The following is a 15,099-nucleotide window of genomic DNA, read 5'->3' as shown; positions in this document are numbered from 1 at the left end:
AAATTGAGTGGGCATCCTTGAAGTCTGGCTGTAAATCAAAGTATCTAAAAAACAAGTATGTTCACTATATTCGTGATGTTTTCATTCTTATACAAAGAATTGGGCAAATTTCGGATATTCTTTGAGTTACCTCGTTCACAGGCAGATGGGGCGATGATGAACCTATTATTTGTTGTTCGCTTCAGCCTAGTTCGAGGAATGCTACTCTGAAGGAATTCCATTTTCAATTAGGTATCGGGAATCATCGAGTTTATGTTGATGATAGACACTACCTTGCACTGACGAGTGGGCAAACAGCCTGAAACCGGTCTGCAAGTGTGTTCCAATAATTAAAAATCTATTGCGGCAATAGTTTCGCCAACAGCATATGCAGGAAAAACTTCAATGAAGAATTCTATACTGACACCTGTACTGACGCCCTTAGTGGTATTATCTAAGGGAGTAGTTGTTTTCTGATAGGTGTCAGTCCGTTAACCTACAGGGTATGTAATTTGAGACCGGCCTGAACAGATTGTTCTTTCTGATTATTTCATTATTTTCATGTCACAAAACAGAGCTTTGCAAGTACATATCTCTGAGTCCTTTCTTTGAAATCACCCTGAATGTACTTTCCCGAAAACTGAAGTTGTCATGTTTGGCCATTTTTATAGCCTCAATATCAAAATACTCATTCAGAATACACTGTGTAGCGATTTATGGTCACAATCATCAAAAAGCTGATGATATATTCTCTTTCGGAGCGGTTTCATCTCAGTTCCAGTTGAAGTAATCAAGACAATGTAATTGCTGTACTCCGTATTGATAAAACCATCAACTCCAAGATCCACTGTTTTGGCTCCCGATGAACAGCGACCTCTTGACTGTGAGAGTAAACTCCGCAGGAAGCAGATGTCCCTGATCTAAGAGCACAATAAATTCATGGTAGCCTATTAAGAAAACAGACAGCAAGTCGCCTCGATAGTAATAAATTGGGATTTTTTGCGTTTTAAGTATTCATTCGGAAAGCGTGCTGTAGTTGACCTCATGAATTTAAAACGTGCACGTATTGAGACTTATATGCTTGTGAAAGTGTATTTAGGAAATTCACGTACTTCTTTAATATCGATCCCAAATTGTAGAGGTTCGAATAGACCCACTCATTTTTGACCTATGCGATACACACTTATTATTGAGAAGACTTTATCAAATTCATAATCTATAGTATAGTTGAAGTAAACAATATTGTGAATTGTGAAATTGTGAAGTTGGCGGGACTCTTAAAGGCCAAAAAAACCAATACATATAAATGAACCAGCAGCGAACTGGTCCACGTGGACTGTAGACTTGACAGTTCGAATTTGATATTTTTACTAAACGAGCTTTACGATTGGCTGAAGAGATATTAAATTGAATTTGAAATCATGTTACGGTGACGAGTAGAAATCGGGAAATGCGGAGATGGTTATCGCCGTCATGTTCAGTTCAGGAACTGATCGCGATTTGTGTGTTGGAATTCGATATTGGTGCCGTTATAATTTTTTGTTGTCTGTTCAAAATGTGGCGTCCTTGGACAAGTACTGATAGTAATAACGAGTGTGATAACAACGCAAACTTTTTATAGTGTAGTGATTCCAATAGCGATGGTGAACAATGCGATGAAGAGATATCAGTGAATGAGATTCGGATGCATTTGAATATTGGAACACGGAGAGTATGTTTCAATCTTTATAAGAATCTATATTTCAAGTTTCGTTTCGAGGGAAACAGACTATGACAAGCAACATCAGATTTGACCGAAATTTCTTTCTCAACTGTACGTAAAATAGTCAAAAACAAACCTTATGAACGCAAGACGCGATGTTATATAGGATTGCCAAAACCTTCAGATGCTCATCTGATAAATCATTAAAAAAACAATATACGACTGTTACAAAAGAAATTAGATTCCTAAAACTGATATCATATTGAATACTTCCGGCCATAATTCAAGCTGCTGTGACAAAACTCTTCAGAATTGGATAAGGAAACTAGGATTTAGATTCAAAATGATAAACAAACAGAAAGCAGAAGAAAAGTGAAATTGCGTAACAAATACTCAGAACAAATAAGTAAATATAGACAAAATCAACAGAAAATTTTCTATTTGGATGAAACTTGGTATAACACTCACGACACAGTTACGAAAGGGTGGACTGATGGTTCGAAAATGTGTACGCCTAACATGCCTGCAAACAAAGGATTGCGACTAATCATTGTGAATTGCGAAAGAAGTAAAGGATGGGCTCCGAATTCTTTGAAATTATGTGGAAAAAATCTTGAGGACTGCAATGTTGACTATCATAAGAACATGAAAGCTAATATTTTCGAGAAATGGTTTGAAAACACATTGATTTTGAATTTGAATGCGAATAGTATAATATTTCTTGACAACGCTTCTTGTCATTCGCGAGAGCTCATCAAAGTACCGAATAAAAATTCGAGAAAAGATGAAACACAAAGTTTTTTAATGGATAAAAAGAAAAAAAACCAACTATTTGAAGTTTCACAGACAAAAACATTCGAAAAAATGTATGCCTTTAAGAGTATTGATGAAGAGTATGGACACACCATACTGAGACGTCCTCCATATTTTTGTGTTTTCAATATATATATATATATATATATATATATATATATATATATATATATATATATATATATATAGAACGGAAGTGTACTCTTATAACACAAGTTATTCCAATATTTCGATAAAATTCATTATCATCTTCAAGAAAAAGCTACAGAATTTGTATGATGGTGATACAATGTAAAAATTATTATGAAAGGTCTCAAACTTACTGTTAGTGAGGTTAGCCGTGTCAAAAAGAATGTTACATTTGAACAATTGAAACATGTCAATACAATAAACAAGTTACTACTTTAAAAGCGGTTGACTCCTCACTGGATACAAAGAAGAATATTGAATCAAAATTTACTGAAAATCGTTATTTGTCTTAAAATTATGGATTACCGATAAAATCCATGTGGTTGAAGAACAAAGAGAGAGACGAAAAACAGTTGACAATGACAGCTGTCATGTATTTTGGTTTGAAAAAGTGTGTTTGTTTGTAGATGATGGAAGTATGGAACAAAAGAGAACTATTATGGTGAAAGTGTGATCAGAGACATCTGCTGTTATATAAGTAACTCAATGAGAAAACCCAAAAATAAAATATGTTAATTAATTGACAACACCCATAGAAGGAGCCTTGCAAGGAAGAGAAGCCGTCACAACCAGTGCTTGCACTTCCCTACATCAGAGGATTATCGGAGAGGATAAGAAGATTTGGTTCAAAGTACAACATCAGAACCTGCTTCAGATCCGGTAACACTATCCGTAGCAGCCTCACGAAAACCAGGCCACCAAACGCGGACTGCGATTCCAAGAATTGCATTTACCGAATACCCTGTGAGTGCGGAAAATCCTATATTGGTGAAACTAAGAGGCCATTGAATGTTCGTATTACCGAGCACAAGAAACACACACAGCGAGGGGAAACCAGCAAATCAGGAATAGCAGACCATGTTTGGACCAATCAACACAACATCGAGTTGTCCCAAGCTGAGATCTTGCACAGAGAGGAACATTGGTTCAGGAGTAAATTCAAGGAAGCCGCATACATGTTGTCCAACAACGTATTCAGCCGAGCCAGCGTAGAAATACGCAACATATTAAAACCCATCATCAAGCGAAAAATGGCCAACTCCCGCCAAAACGGTCATCTCCCACGGAACCAGTGAAGCGGAAAATGGAAAGCGGGGATAAGTGAAAGTACTCGAACGACCTATAAATAGTCATCTCTCGGAGGAATCAGTCCAGTCATCACCCGAAGACGATTGTAGATACTAACAATCGAAACGTCGTGAACTAACGTGACTTGGAATCTCTTCACTTTTCATTTTCTTTCTTTTTTCATTTCTTCATTTGTATTTATTCAATTGTTCTATTTTTACTTGTATTTCATTTCACTATTATTTCATTTCAGGTTTATTTTGGTTAATATAATTGTTTTTATCAGCTACTCATTTTCAATTATTCTTTTTTAGTTGTTTCAGGGATTTCAAATCATTTTATATAGTAGACAATGGAAGTCCGAACTAGTGAAATTCATTTGTGAGATAATTTGCATAAATAACTCACAGAGTTCATCGTGGTATACGTCGATGAAGTAGACATTTTCCAGATCCTGCTGTGGGAGAATTGAATATTTCTAATATCATTTCGACAGTCATTAGACTGATTTTGAGTACAACTTGAAATCTATAATTTTCCAGCACGTCCTAATGAAAAATATATTATTCTGTTTGAAACAAAAATTTCGTTAGTGTACACTCAATTCATATATCAATAATAACGAATCCTGAATTCGTACAACACTCCACGATTCTCAAGAAAACTTGTCTTTTTTCAACATTCGAAATTTTCCATTAACAGACAGCTTGAATTTCCTGCGGCGCAATCATCAATTTGAAAACAAAACAAGTGAATTCGTTCTTTTGTTGATCCCGAATGAATGAATGCCGTCATATATATTTATCGGATTCGATTCGTTCTCATTGTTTTCACGGTTTGATAAATATTTCATCTCATTTCTTGCTATAGTGGATCCACAAAAGGAGGGCTAATAATGTCTTCTGTCAGTTAGAAAGCGATTCATTGTGGAGACGGCACAAATCAATTTCCTCCTCTTTCTAATTATATCGACAGTTTAATAACTTACTGTACCGCTTTGACGACAAAGCTCTACTCCTACTTCATAGAAATATTTGTCTTTCCAGATGAAAGATCGGAGAATTTTCCCGACTGAATTCTTTCCTGGAAATATTTTCAAATGAAAAACTATGTATTTGGAGTTGGGCGGATATCGTTATGACAGTATATTGAGGCGGAATCTTTTGTTCCTTGTTTCTATCAGGTTCCTGCAGCTGAACTATTCCATTTGAAAAAAAATTGGTAACGGACGGTTTTGTCACGTTTACAAAATTTGTAAGGATTTGTGATTCGTCAGTGAACTGTCCGATTTTGGTTGAAAACTGTTGTTATCACATGACGGTTCAAAGGGGTATATTGCGAATTAACTGAAAGCTTGACAGATGACAGTGATCTCATATATCTGTTGTCTAGAACAGAATTGTGTCACACTGTTAAAACTGTCAAAGGCGGTAAATATAGCCTAGGCTCCTGAAGCCGTTGACCACTTGTTTGGTTGAAGATTTGTTGTGTATACGTACCCTGCTGCTCATTCTGATTTCCATTAGCCAGCGTTAACAAAGTTGTTAACTTCCTCAGTTCAAAATGAATATTTAGAAAACCCACCTTTGACACTTTGACACTGATAATTCTTAACCTAAAATACATTTCGAGATAATATTTAGGAATCGTATTGGTGAATAACAACTTACTGTAGCAAGAGTGAATACATGCATTGTTTTGAGAATATAGAAAAACTTGTCAGCCTTCACCCGAAAAAATATAAATATTGCTTCAACCTATCTGAAACACTTTTCCTACACGAGAACGAAAATACTTTTCATAAGTTCGGACTTCCATTGTCTGATATAATATTAATTGATTTGAAATCCCTGAAAGAATCTGTGAAATATTAAAAAAAATAGATGAAAAAACAATTTTATTAGGCAAGAAACTGAATTTACAAAGAAACAACAACCAAAAAAATCAAACTATCAACACGAGCTGAAAACATTAATAAGATGATTGTGGATACTAACAATCGAAACGTCGGTCATGAAGTAACGTGGTTTGGAATCTTTCAATTTTATATTTTCAATTTCTTGTTATGAATTCTTAATTTTTTCAGCTCGTGTTGATAGTTCATTCTTTGGTTGTTGCTTGTATGTTATTTCATTGTAATTTCAGTTTTTCTCCTAATGAAATTGTTTTTTCATCTAACGTTTCTAATTTTTCACAGATTAATTCAGGGATTTCAAATCAATTTATATCATATTAGACAATGGAAGTTCGAACTGATGAAATACACCACGAAACATTGTCAACCACCTTCAAACAGACGAAAATACTGTCTCTCAACGTCATCCATCAGCACGTCAAGAAACAGTATTTTTGTTCTAGTGTGGAAAACGTAATTGATTTTACCAGAGGTTCCAAATTCGGTTTATCAAATATTGCTTTGATATACAGTGTCACCATTAAAGTGCGCACCATATGGGTAACTTTTTTTTCGAAAAGTTTCAGTGAAGTTTTACTTCGTCACTTGTTTGTGCTTTAAATTCAACTTGAAATGATGCGGCCAACTACGACCCACTGACGTTCAGTGTTTGTCAAATTCAACTTTTCTTAAAAAAAATTAAAAAAGTGCATTTCTAGATCGAATTCAACAAAAAGTTACTTGAAAAAATTGTGTGTACGGCAATTTTATATCCATATGCCGAATTTTATGCAACTGAGATGAAGTTAACGTTTTGATTATTTTTGACAGATATCCCCTTCATTTTAAAAAACAAGTTCGGTTAATTGTCATCAATTCATGTATACATAAGAAACTCATCATGGAGTTTAACTTTTCTGATAAATTTTCACTTATACGGACATTTTCAGAGATAAATTAAAAATTTGCTATAAAAATTTCAACATGACTGGTGCAAAGTTTCAATCACTTGGCTATTTTCTTGAACAAACGTCAGTACCTTCTACTTTGAAAAGCAGACACAACTCAAAAACTGCAATAAGTATTATTAAAATTACTAGAGTTGAAATTACATTAAAATTTCAATATTCAGTATATACAGATTATTTATAAACACTAACTAGGGCGGTAAGGATGCTCAATCACGTTGAATAAAATTTTTAAGTAGGTCTTGACAAACGAAATGCATGCTATGGTAGTGTCAAGTTGTCGATTTACTTGTCGAATTTTTAACAGTTATTGTTGCAATAATGTTGTCTCTTCAGAAAAGGATAGAAATAGTTTTAATATGTGGTGAGAATACACCATACCGGCAAGTAGCTAACATTTTCAATGAACGGTATCCAGGAAAAAATGTTCAACATACTACTGTGTCAAGGATAGTGTCGAAATTCAGAGAAACATTATCTGTAGCAAATCAATTTAAGAAAAAGCACACTCCAAGTGAATAAGATGAGGAGGCCCAACTTATCATTTGTTTAAAAGTAATTGAACACGGGCAAACGAGCATAACCGATATTATAAAAAATACCGATTACAGGAGAGAAAGTGTTAGAAACATTTTATTAAAGAATAACGGTAAGTTCTCAAAATTGCCGATGGTGGGCCCAAGAAAATCCCAATTTCACAGTTGAATGTGGTGATCAATATTCCTTTAAAACTAATTTATGGTGTGGGATACTTAACGACCAAATGATTGGGCCATTTTTCTTTAGGGAAAATTTATCATCCGTCGGTAATCTCAACCTTTTAAATAATGAGGTTAGTGAAGTGTTAGATAATATACATTTGAATATTAAATACGACCTATGGTACCAGCTTGATGGCGCACCAATACATCACACGGTTGCTGTAAAACAGTCCCTCCAACAAATTGTCAGAGGCAAAGTTATTGGACGTAACTGGGAACATTATTGGCCACCTAGATCATCCGACTTGACGCCTTTAGACTTTTACTTGTGGGGTTACCTGAAACAAAAATTGTACCGAAGTAGACCATTTAGTTACATACAATATCTAGAAAATAACATTCGCGAGTGCTGTGCAAATATAAATCCCCGATTTATTAAAAATGCAGTTACAAATGTCAGTAGAAGGATCATAATTTGTATTGAACGTGGAGGACGACATATTGAAATGTAGGCCATAAGTGTTTGACAACCTCATTTAGATCAATGGTAATTTTTTGTACCATTTGTATTTTCTATAATATTATTGTTGTTTAAAATTTATAATAATAATAATAGTTCTATCGAAATTATTTGCATTTTTTTCAGTTGCCTCTGCTGTTTCGAAATCAAAGGTTTGTTTAAGAAAATAGCCAAGTGATTGAAACTTTGCACCAGTCATGTTGAGATTTTTATAGCAAATTTTTTTATTTCTCTCTAAGAATGTCCGTATAAGTAAACATGTATCAGAAAAGTTAAACTCCATGATGAGTTTTTTTATGTATACATGAATTGATGACAATTACCCGAACTTGTTTTTTTAAAATAAAGGGGATATCTGTCAAAAATAAGCAAAACGTTAACTTCATCCTAGTTGCATAAAATTTGGCATATGGATATAAAATTGCCGTAGGCACAACTTTTTTAAGTAACTTTTTGTTAAATTCGATCTAGAAATGCACTTTTTCAATTTTTTTCAAAAAAAGTTGAATTTGACAAACACTGAACGTCAGTGGGTCGCAGTTGGCCGCATCATTTCAAGTTTAATTTAAAGTACAAACAAGTGCCAAAGTTAAACTTCTTTGAAACTTTTTGAAAAAAAAGTTTCCCATATGGTGCGCACTTTAATGGTGACACTGTATATGCTCAATAAAACATTTTGTAATTTTTTTTGACGAGAAGATGAGAAATCATGGAGTCTATGAATATTTTGAATATCTATCGTGAAAATATATTATCATAATTAGGACAGTGTTATATTGAAATATCGAGTAAGTACAGACAAAACGACTAACCGTTTTATTTTTCATCACAAAACTTCAATTAAAGCAGTCACAATCAGTTGACATCATGAATAATCATCTTTGATTCGTTGACTTACAGAAATTTAACCCTTGTATTGTTTTGGAACCATTAAAAAGAAATCACACACAATAATTTGACCCTATAACTCAACCTATTTTGTCCATATGGTACAAAATGACATTCTCGTTTGAAGTATGGACAAAATGACATCAAATTAAATACGCAGTTAAAAAACTGTTTTGTATTCTTCCCAGCATCAGCACATGGAGCATGAACCCAAAGAAAACAACTAACTCAGCTCAACTACCTATCTACAGGCTTGAATCGCGAGAAGAGATCATTACAATAGAAATCATTTATTTTTCACGGTTTTAGACTGATGGAAAGTAGGTTGGGCGCCAAAGAATTCTCAGGCGTGAAATGTAATTAGTTTCTGTAGTTATCAGATGGCCGTCGTTATATCAACTATACGTCTTCTTGGTTCAAAGAACTGTCTCTGCAGGTTCGAACATGAAATCAGGAAAACTATCTGTATTCATCGACCACAGACCGGTATTTTTGAAGTCATTGCTTGCGTTTTACACTGTCGTAGCTTTTCCATATGCCAATGTGAATAAATGTCCCATTTCGGGATTTCTTGATAGGCCTTTCATAGTCCATGTATACCAAAGATAGACCAATGTCAGCATTCATCCATCTCGATCCTTTCGTCAGCCCTAGAGTACCAGTCAGAAATTCATCCACGAGTTTCTTCTTCATACTGTTTCGAGGATATTATACATGGTAGGATGGAATAACCATGTATGCAACAGTGCAATAGCAACACCACTTTCACTTTAGATCTCAATTCTGCACTTGCTAGGTACCCAATTTGCTTTCTGTCTTTAGCGGCTGAAACTATCTAGAGCTTCTGGATGGTTGTGAGACCAAATCTTTTTACGTTATAATTTCGTTTATTGAACGCCCAAACTTTCGCTTCTGCCCAGCTCTTTTTCCGAATTGAAATTGTGAGCAAAACTGCTCTTTTTCACTAATTCGTAGGCAAGCTTTTGGACCAAGCCTTTGTGTCAAGCCACAACGTCTAGTTTCTCATAGTTTTGAATGTTCAACTGATAGACTTTCAATCCAAGGAGACAGAAAAAACACTTTGAATCTTCCTGAGCCTTCAATATTGAGTGCTGATTCTTTATTTGTGTTTGATGCATGTCGCCCAAGAGTGGCTTGGGGGAACCCAAAATTCCTTGATGCTAACAGCCATCCCACTTTCTTCAGCTCTATTGCTTCGAGTGCTCTCTTCATGTTGTCATGGCTCCAAGCCTGATGGTTTGTTCATCTTTTATAGTCACGAGGCGTATTATCTGAAGCAGGAAATTATCATAAGAAGACTAACCGCGCAATAGGGAGAGTTGAAGGAGCTCCACTGACAAGAGCTAGACTCTCAAGTATAACATCAAGAAAAAGAGAACTTCAGAGTATTGGTATTTTATCCAACAGAGGACATCGAAACAATAGTAGGTTTACAATGTCTATAAAAAATTGTCATTCGTATTAAAACTGAGTAAGATCACAATTCAATATCATAATGCTCTGATTCATGTTGAAATACTATAAGAAAAACATTGCGGAACTTACCAAAAATGATGAGAGAGTCTTTTGAATATGAACTTTCACTTCTGGGATCGATCATGAGTCCTATTTGTGAATGATGTTGAACATATTTGTACAATCATAATTCCAAAAGTGGAGTCCAGTCCAACTGATGAAGCTACAGTGTAGTGGAACGTGTCTTGAATGAAATTTTCAGTTTGGAAATTGCATAATTATCATCATGAATTACATATATTTGCTCATGATAGATACTACAAACAAAGGAACATTTAGAAGTAATGTAAATGTATTATAAGTGGGTCAACTATTTTAAGAGCACTTTTTATAATCAATTATCTCGTGAAACTTCCCGGAAATTTTAACAGAGTGCGATACACATTGATGATATCGGGCGAAAATTACCGGAAAATTTTCTCGTGAAAGTTCTCCGGAAGTTTCAACAGAGTGATTAATGAGAACGAATACAACGGGCTGTTTGGAATGGGACCTTTGTCACTGTTCATGGTTCTCTTACTACACTTTGTTAATTCCAGACTTCCGAAAGCATCCAAAAATCAATCACAACAATTTCAGAAAGTTTTCATTTATTCAGTGGTCGCTCTCCAAGGCGCGACACTAGTCTTCGAAATCGGATATGTGCTGTGTGTTCTTTGAGACGAGTTTTCATCGCTCGCTCAGTTTGACCGATATATTTTTGTCGAAGTCTTCACAACTTATTTTATATATCTCCGACTTTTCACAACACTTTTTGGGGTAACATTACATTTGTTGCAGTGAGAAACAAGTTTTAAATACTACTTTCAAGTTCAAATTTTCGAAAATACGATACGTTAACGTATCTTGTTTCATCCGGAAGCTCAATAAATTTTGAATTCAGGTCTTTTTGAAAATTAGAAGATAAACCCCAAGTTAACGTTTTCCAATCAATTCATCTACAGTATTTGAAAAATACTCGTTGATTTCAGCTATGACTAGCTCTTGAGTATGCGGAGATACAGAAATTCAATCAAAAGTATTGAACAGGTTTCTCCAAATTGAGTAGTGTCATTTGGACGCCATCTACAATAAGTTACAGAAATATTGTACTACCTTTTTGATACTCGTCACTGCAGATTCACTCATTCGCACTTATACAGAAGGCACACCAGAAGAACAATCTAATAAAACAATGAATGAGGTTAACTTGGTAGTTTGAATATAATTAAAAAATAACAGAGAGTCAAAGGTTCTGGCCAGATTTTAAAGGAATAGTAGTAGTAGTAGTAATATCGTTTAATGTCTTAAGAACTAACATCTTGTTGACAAACACTTTGTAACTCTAATGCGTGTTACCATACGATAGATGCAATATATGAAATAGGGAATAAGCTTTTTTCCATTGGCAGGTACTTATTAAACACTAAGTTACAATGTAAATAATACTAAGTTCAGATCATAGATGAGGGAGAGAGTATCTTATAAATATGTATAAATTAAGTTTTTATGTATAAATAAAATTGTCTTAAAAAATTAAAATTGTAAGATAAAATTAAATTAAAATTAAAATAATATTAAAATTAGAGTTACACTTGTATAGATAAAATTAATATTGTATAAATAAAATTAATGTTGTATAAATAAAGTTGTCAATAGAATTAAAATTTGTATAAATAAAATTATTTCGTCATGAGTTTAGTTAATCATCGTAATATTCTGTCAAGTTATAATAAACCTTGTCGATGAGATGATTTTTTAGGTTTTTCCTGAATATTTCATAACTTTCAGATACTCTTATGGACAAAGGTACCTTGTTGAATATTTTTAAACCATTGTAAATAACAGAATTTTTTATTAAAGTCGAGTTTGGTTTTGTAGTTCTAAGCTGATCAACCTGTCGTGTATCATATGCTATGTTACCTTCAGTATATTTGAACTTGTTTTTGTATATTAGGCTTGCTGTTTCTAGAATGAATATAGACGTCAGGGTTAATATTTTAGTCTTTTTGAATAACGGCCTACAAGATTCTGTCCATTGGGCTTTGCAAATGTATCTAACTGCCCTTTTTTGTATTACAAAGATAGAATCGAATAACTGGGATGTGCATGCTCCCCAGAACGCTATTCCGTATCTCAAATGTGCATCTACCAATGCATAGTATGCACATTTGGCCGCCTGGAATCCCAATTCATTTGAAACCACTCTGAGAGCATAACATCCTGAGGCAATTTTTTTTTTAAGGTTTGTTATGTGGTCCTCAAATTTTAGTCTACCATCTATTTGAAGCCCCAATAATTTCGTAGATGGGTTATCTTCAATCATGGTTTCCCCTAGAAATAGTTCTGCTAGGGTACACTTGAAAGTGACTACTTTGGTTTTTTTTTGTGTTGAATGCTAAAAGATTATCATCACACCACTGTTTTACTGTCTTGAGATCACCCTCCACGTTGCTCTGCAGGGTGTTTATATTCTTTTCATGCCACAGAATTGTGGTGTCGTCGGCAAACATTGTGAACCTTCCCTTGATATTTATGTATGCCAGATCATTTATGTAGAGGAGGAAAAGGATAGGGCCCAAGATTGATCCTTGGGGTACTCCACACTTGATATCTAGTATAGAAGAGTGTGTCGATGTCCTGACAAATTGACTTCTTCCTGCTAGATAAGAGCACATCCAATTATATTCCATGCCTTTAAATCCATAATGATGAAGCTTCTGTAGCAGTATTCCATGATTGACGCAGTCAAAAGCTTTCGACAAATCACAGAATACCGCAACCAGAGCTTCCCCATCATTTATGTTTTTATAGGCCATTTCTAAAAAATTAAAAATCGCATCATTTGTGCCCTTTTTTTGTTGAAAACCAAATTGATGATCACTAATTATTTTGTTGGCCTCTAAAAATTCTATTATTCTATACTTGACTAATTTTTCAATTATTTTGGCCAGGGTAGGAATTGAACAAATTGGTCTCAAATTACTTGGGTCTCTTTGATCTCCTCCTTTGGATAGCGGTATGACTACCGCCGTTTTGAGAAAATGAGGGAAAATTCCTGTTGAAAATGAGTGATTTATAAGAGTGGCTGAGACCTCCAAAGCGTTGCCAGGTAAATTTTCAAAAATTTTTATCGATTGACAGTCTATCCCTGACGTTTTTTTATTTTTGAAACTTCTAATTGTTAGTTTGATCTCCTCAGCATTTGTTACATAGAAGTGAAATGATTCTTCAACCTGAATGTTTTGGAGATATGTTGAGGGATCGCGGGATTGCTCAAGTGGTGCTGTTATCTTTTCTGCTATAGTGCAGTAGTAGTGGTTAATTACGTTGGGATCTAGCTTTATTTCTGTATTTTCTTTGTTTTCACTTTTGTCTTCATATTAGATAAACTAAAACACCAAAACATAGACAAGACCTACATCAACCAAATGGAATTCAGCCTAAATACAATATTCAAACGAAATTATTTCGACTTCGAAGAAAACATTTTTAAATAAACTGATGGACTAGCGATGGGATCCCCACCATCTAGCATTATATCCGAAATATACTTGCAAACCATAGATGGGAAAATCTTGACAATAGAAAAAACACACGATGAAAAAGAGAATGGTTCAGATACGGTGACGATGGCCTGTACATATCACGAAACAAGGAAATAAGAAAAGAACAAATAACAAAGGAAATCAACAGAATTATTCAAACACTGATTTTCAGCATAGATGAAGAAAACAACTTGAAACTCAACTACCTGGACATAATTATCGGATATAACCACAACAAAACACAATTTCAAATGGCAATCTACAGAAAACCTGCACAAACAAGCTCTACCATACCCGCAAGTTCAAACCCTTCACCTTCACACAAAATGGCTGCCTATATCGCATTCATATACAGAATGTTGAGGATACCACTTAGCAATGAAGCCCGGAACAAGGAAAATAAAATCATATACCAAAGACCAAACGAGAACGGATACACTCAAAAGACAATAGATAAATTAGAAAATAGAATCAAACAAAAATCACAGAACAAGGATCAAACTACTCCAACAGATAAAAGAACACAACGATAGGCTACATTCACATACGTAGGTCACCAAACCAAAAAACTAACAAACATCATCAAAGCCCTGAACATCAACACTTACACTCACAAACCAAACACGGAAATAACACAAAAAATAAACAGCTATGAAAATGAAGACGACAAAAACCTAAACGGAGTCAGCATACAATGCTCGGACTGCAACAAATACTATATCGGCCAAACCAAGAAAAAACTGATCCAAAGGTACGACGAGCACAAAAAAGGTATACATAAACCCAATAACATATAAATCAAACCTCGCAACACACGCCATACAATACAAACATAACCTTTCTCCACTAGAGAATATAAAACTCATAAAACAAGTCAATAAAGGAAATCATGGACATCTGGGAAAACTTGAACATCCACAAATTTAGAAGTCATAATTCACTTATCGAAGAACTAATACAAATCAAAACACAACAAGACCTAACATCCAATATACTATACAATCTGTTTAAATCTGTTTCTGTTTAAAATCTGTTTTTCCGTTAATCAGCTGCCGCCCTCATACGACCGACAACTCTCAGAAGTTGAGAAACTTTTGCGAGCTAAGGACTAACGAGGTCTTACCTTTTAACGTGTGATTCCTAACACGGTTGCAGAATCATTCCAGCTTCAACCAGATGAATTCTCTCGAGAAAAATATCTGGTCGAGGTGGGAATCGAACACACGACCTTCCGATCGTGAGTCGGACGCACTACCACCGCGGCCAATTCCACAACACAATACACAATCCTAATACACAATCCTAAAAACAAGT

Source organism: Leptinotarsa decemlineata, unplaced genomic scaffold, assembly GCF_025532065.1.
Source record: "Leptinotarsa decemlineata unplaced genomic scaffold, Ldec_3_MD MMD2_tig00026328_RagTag_RagTag, whole genome shotgun sequence".
Taxonomy (NCBI): domain Eukaryota; kingdom Metazoa; phylum Arthropoda; class Insecta; order Coleoptera; family Chrysomelidae; genus Leptinotarsa; species Leptinotarsa decemlineata.
The sequence above is the reverse complement of the archived record's forward strand: the minus strand, read 5'-3'. Positions refer to the sequence as shown.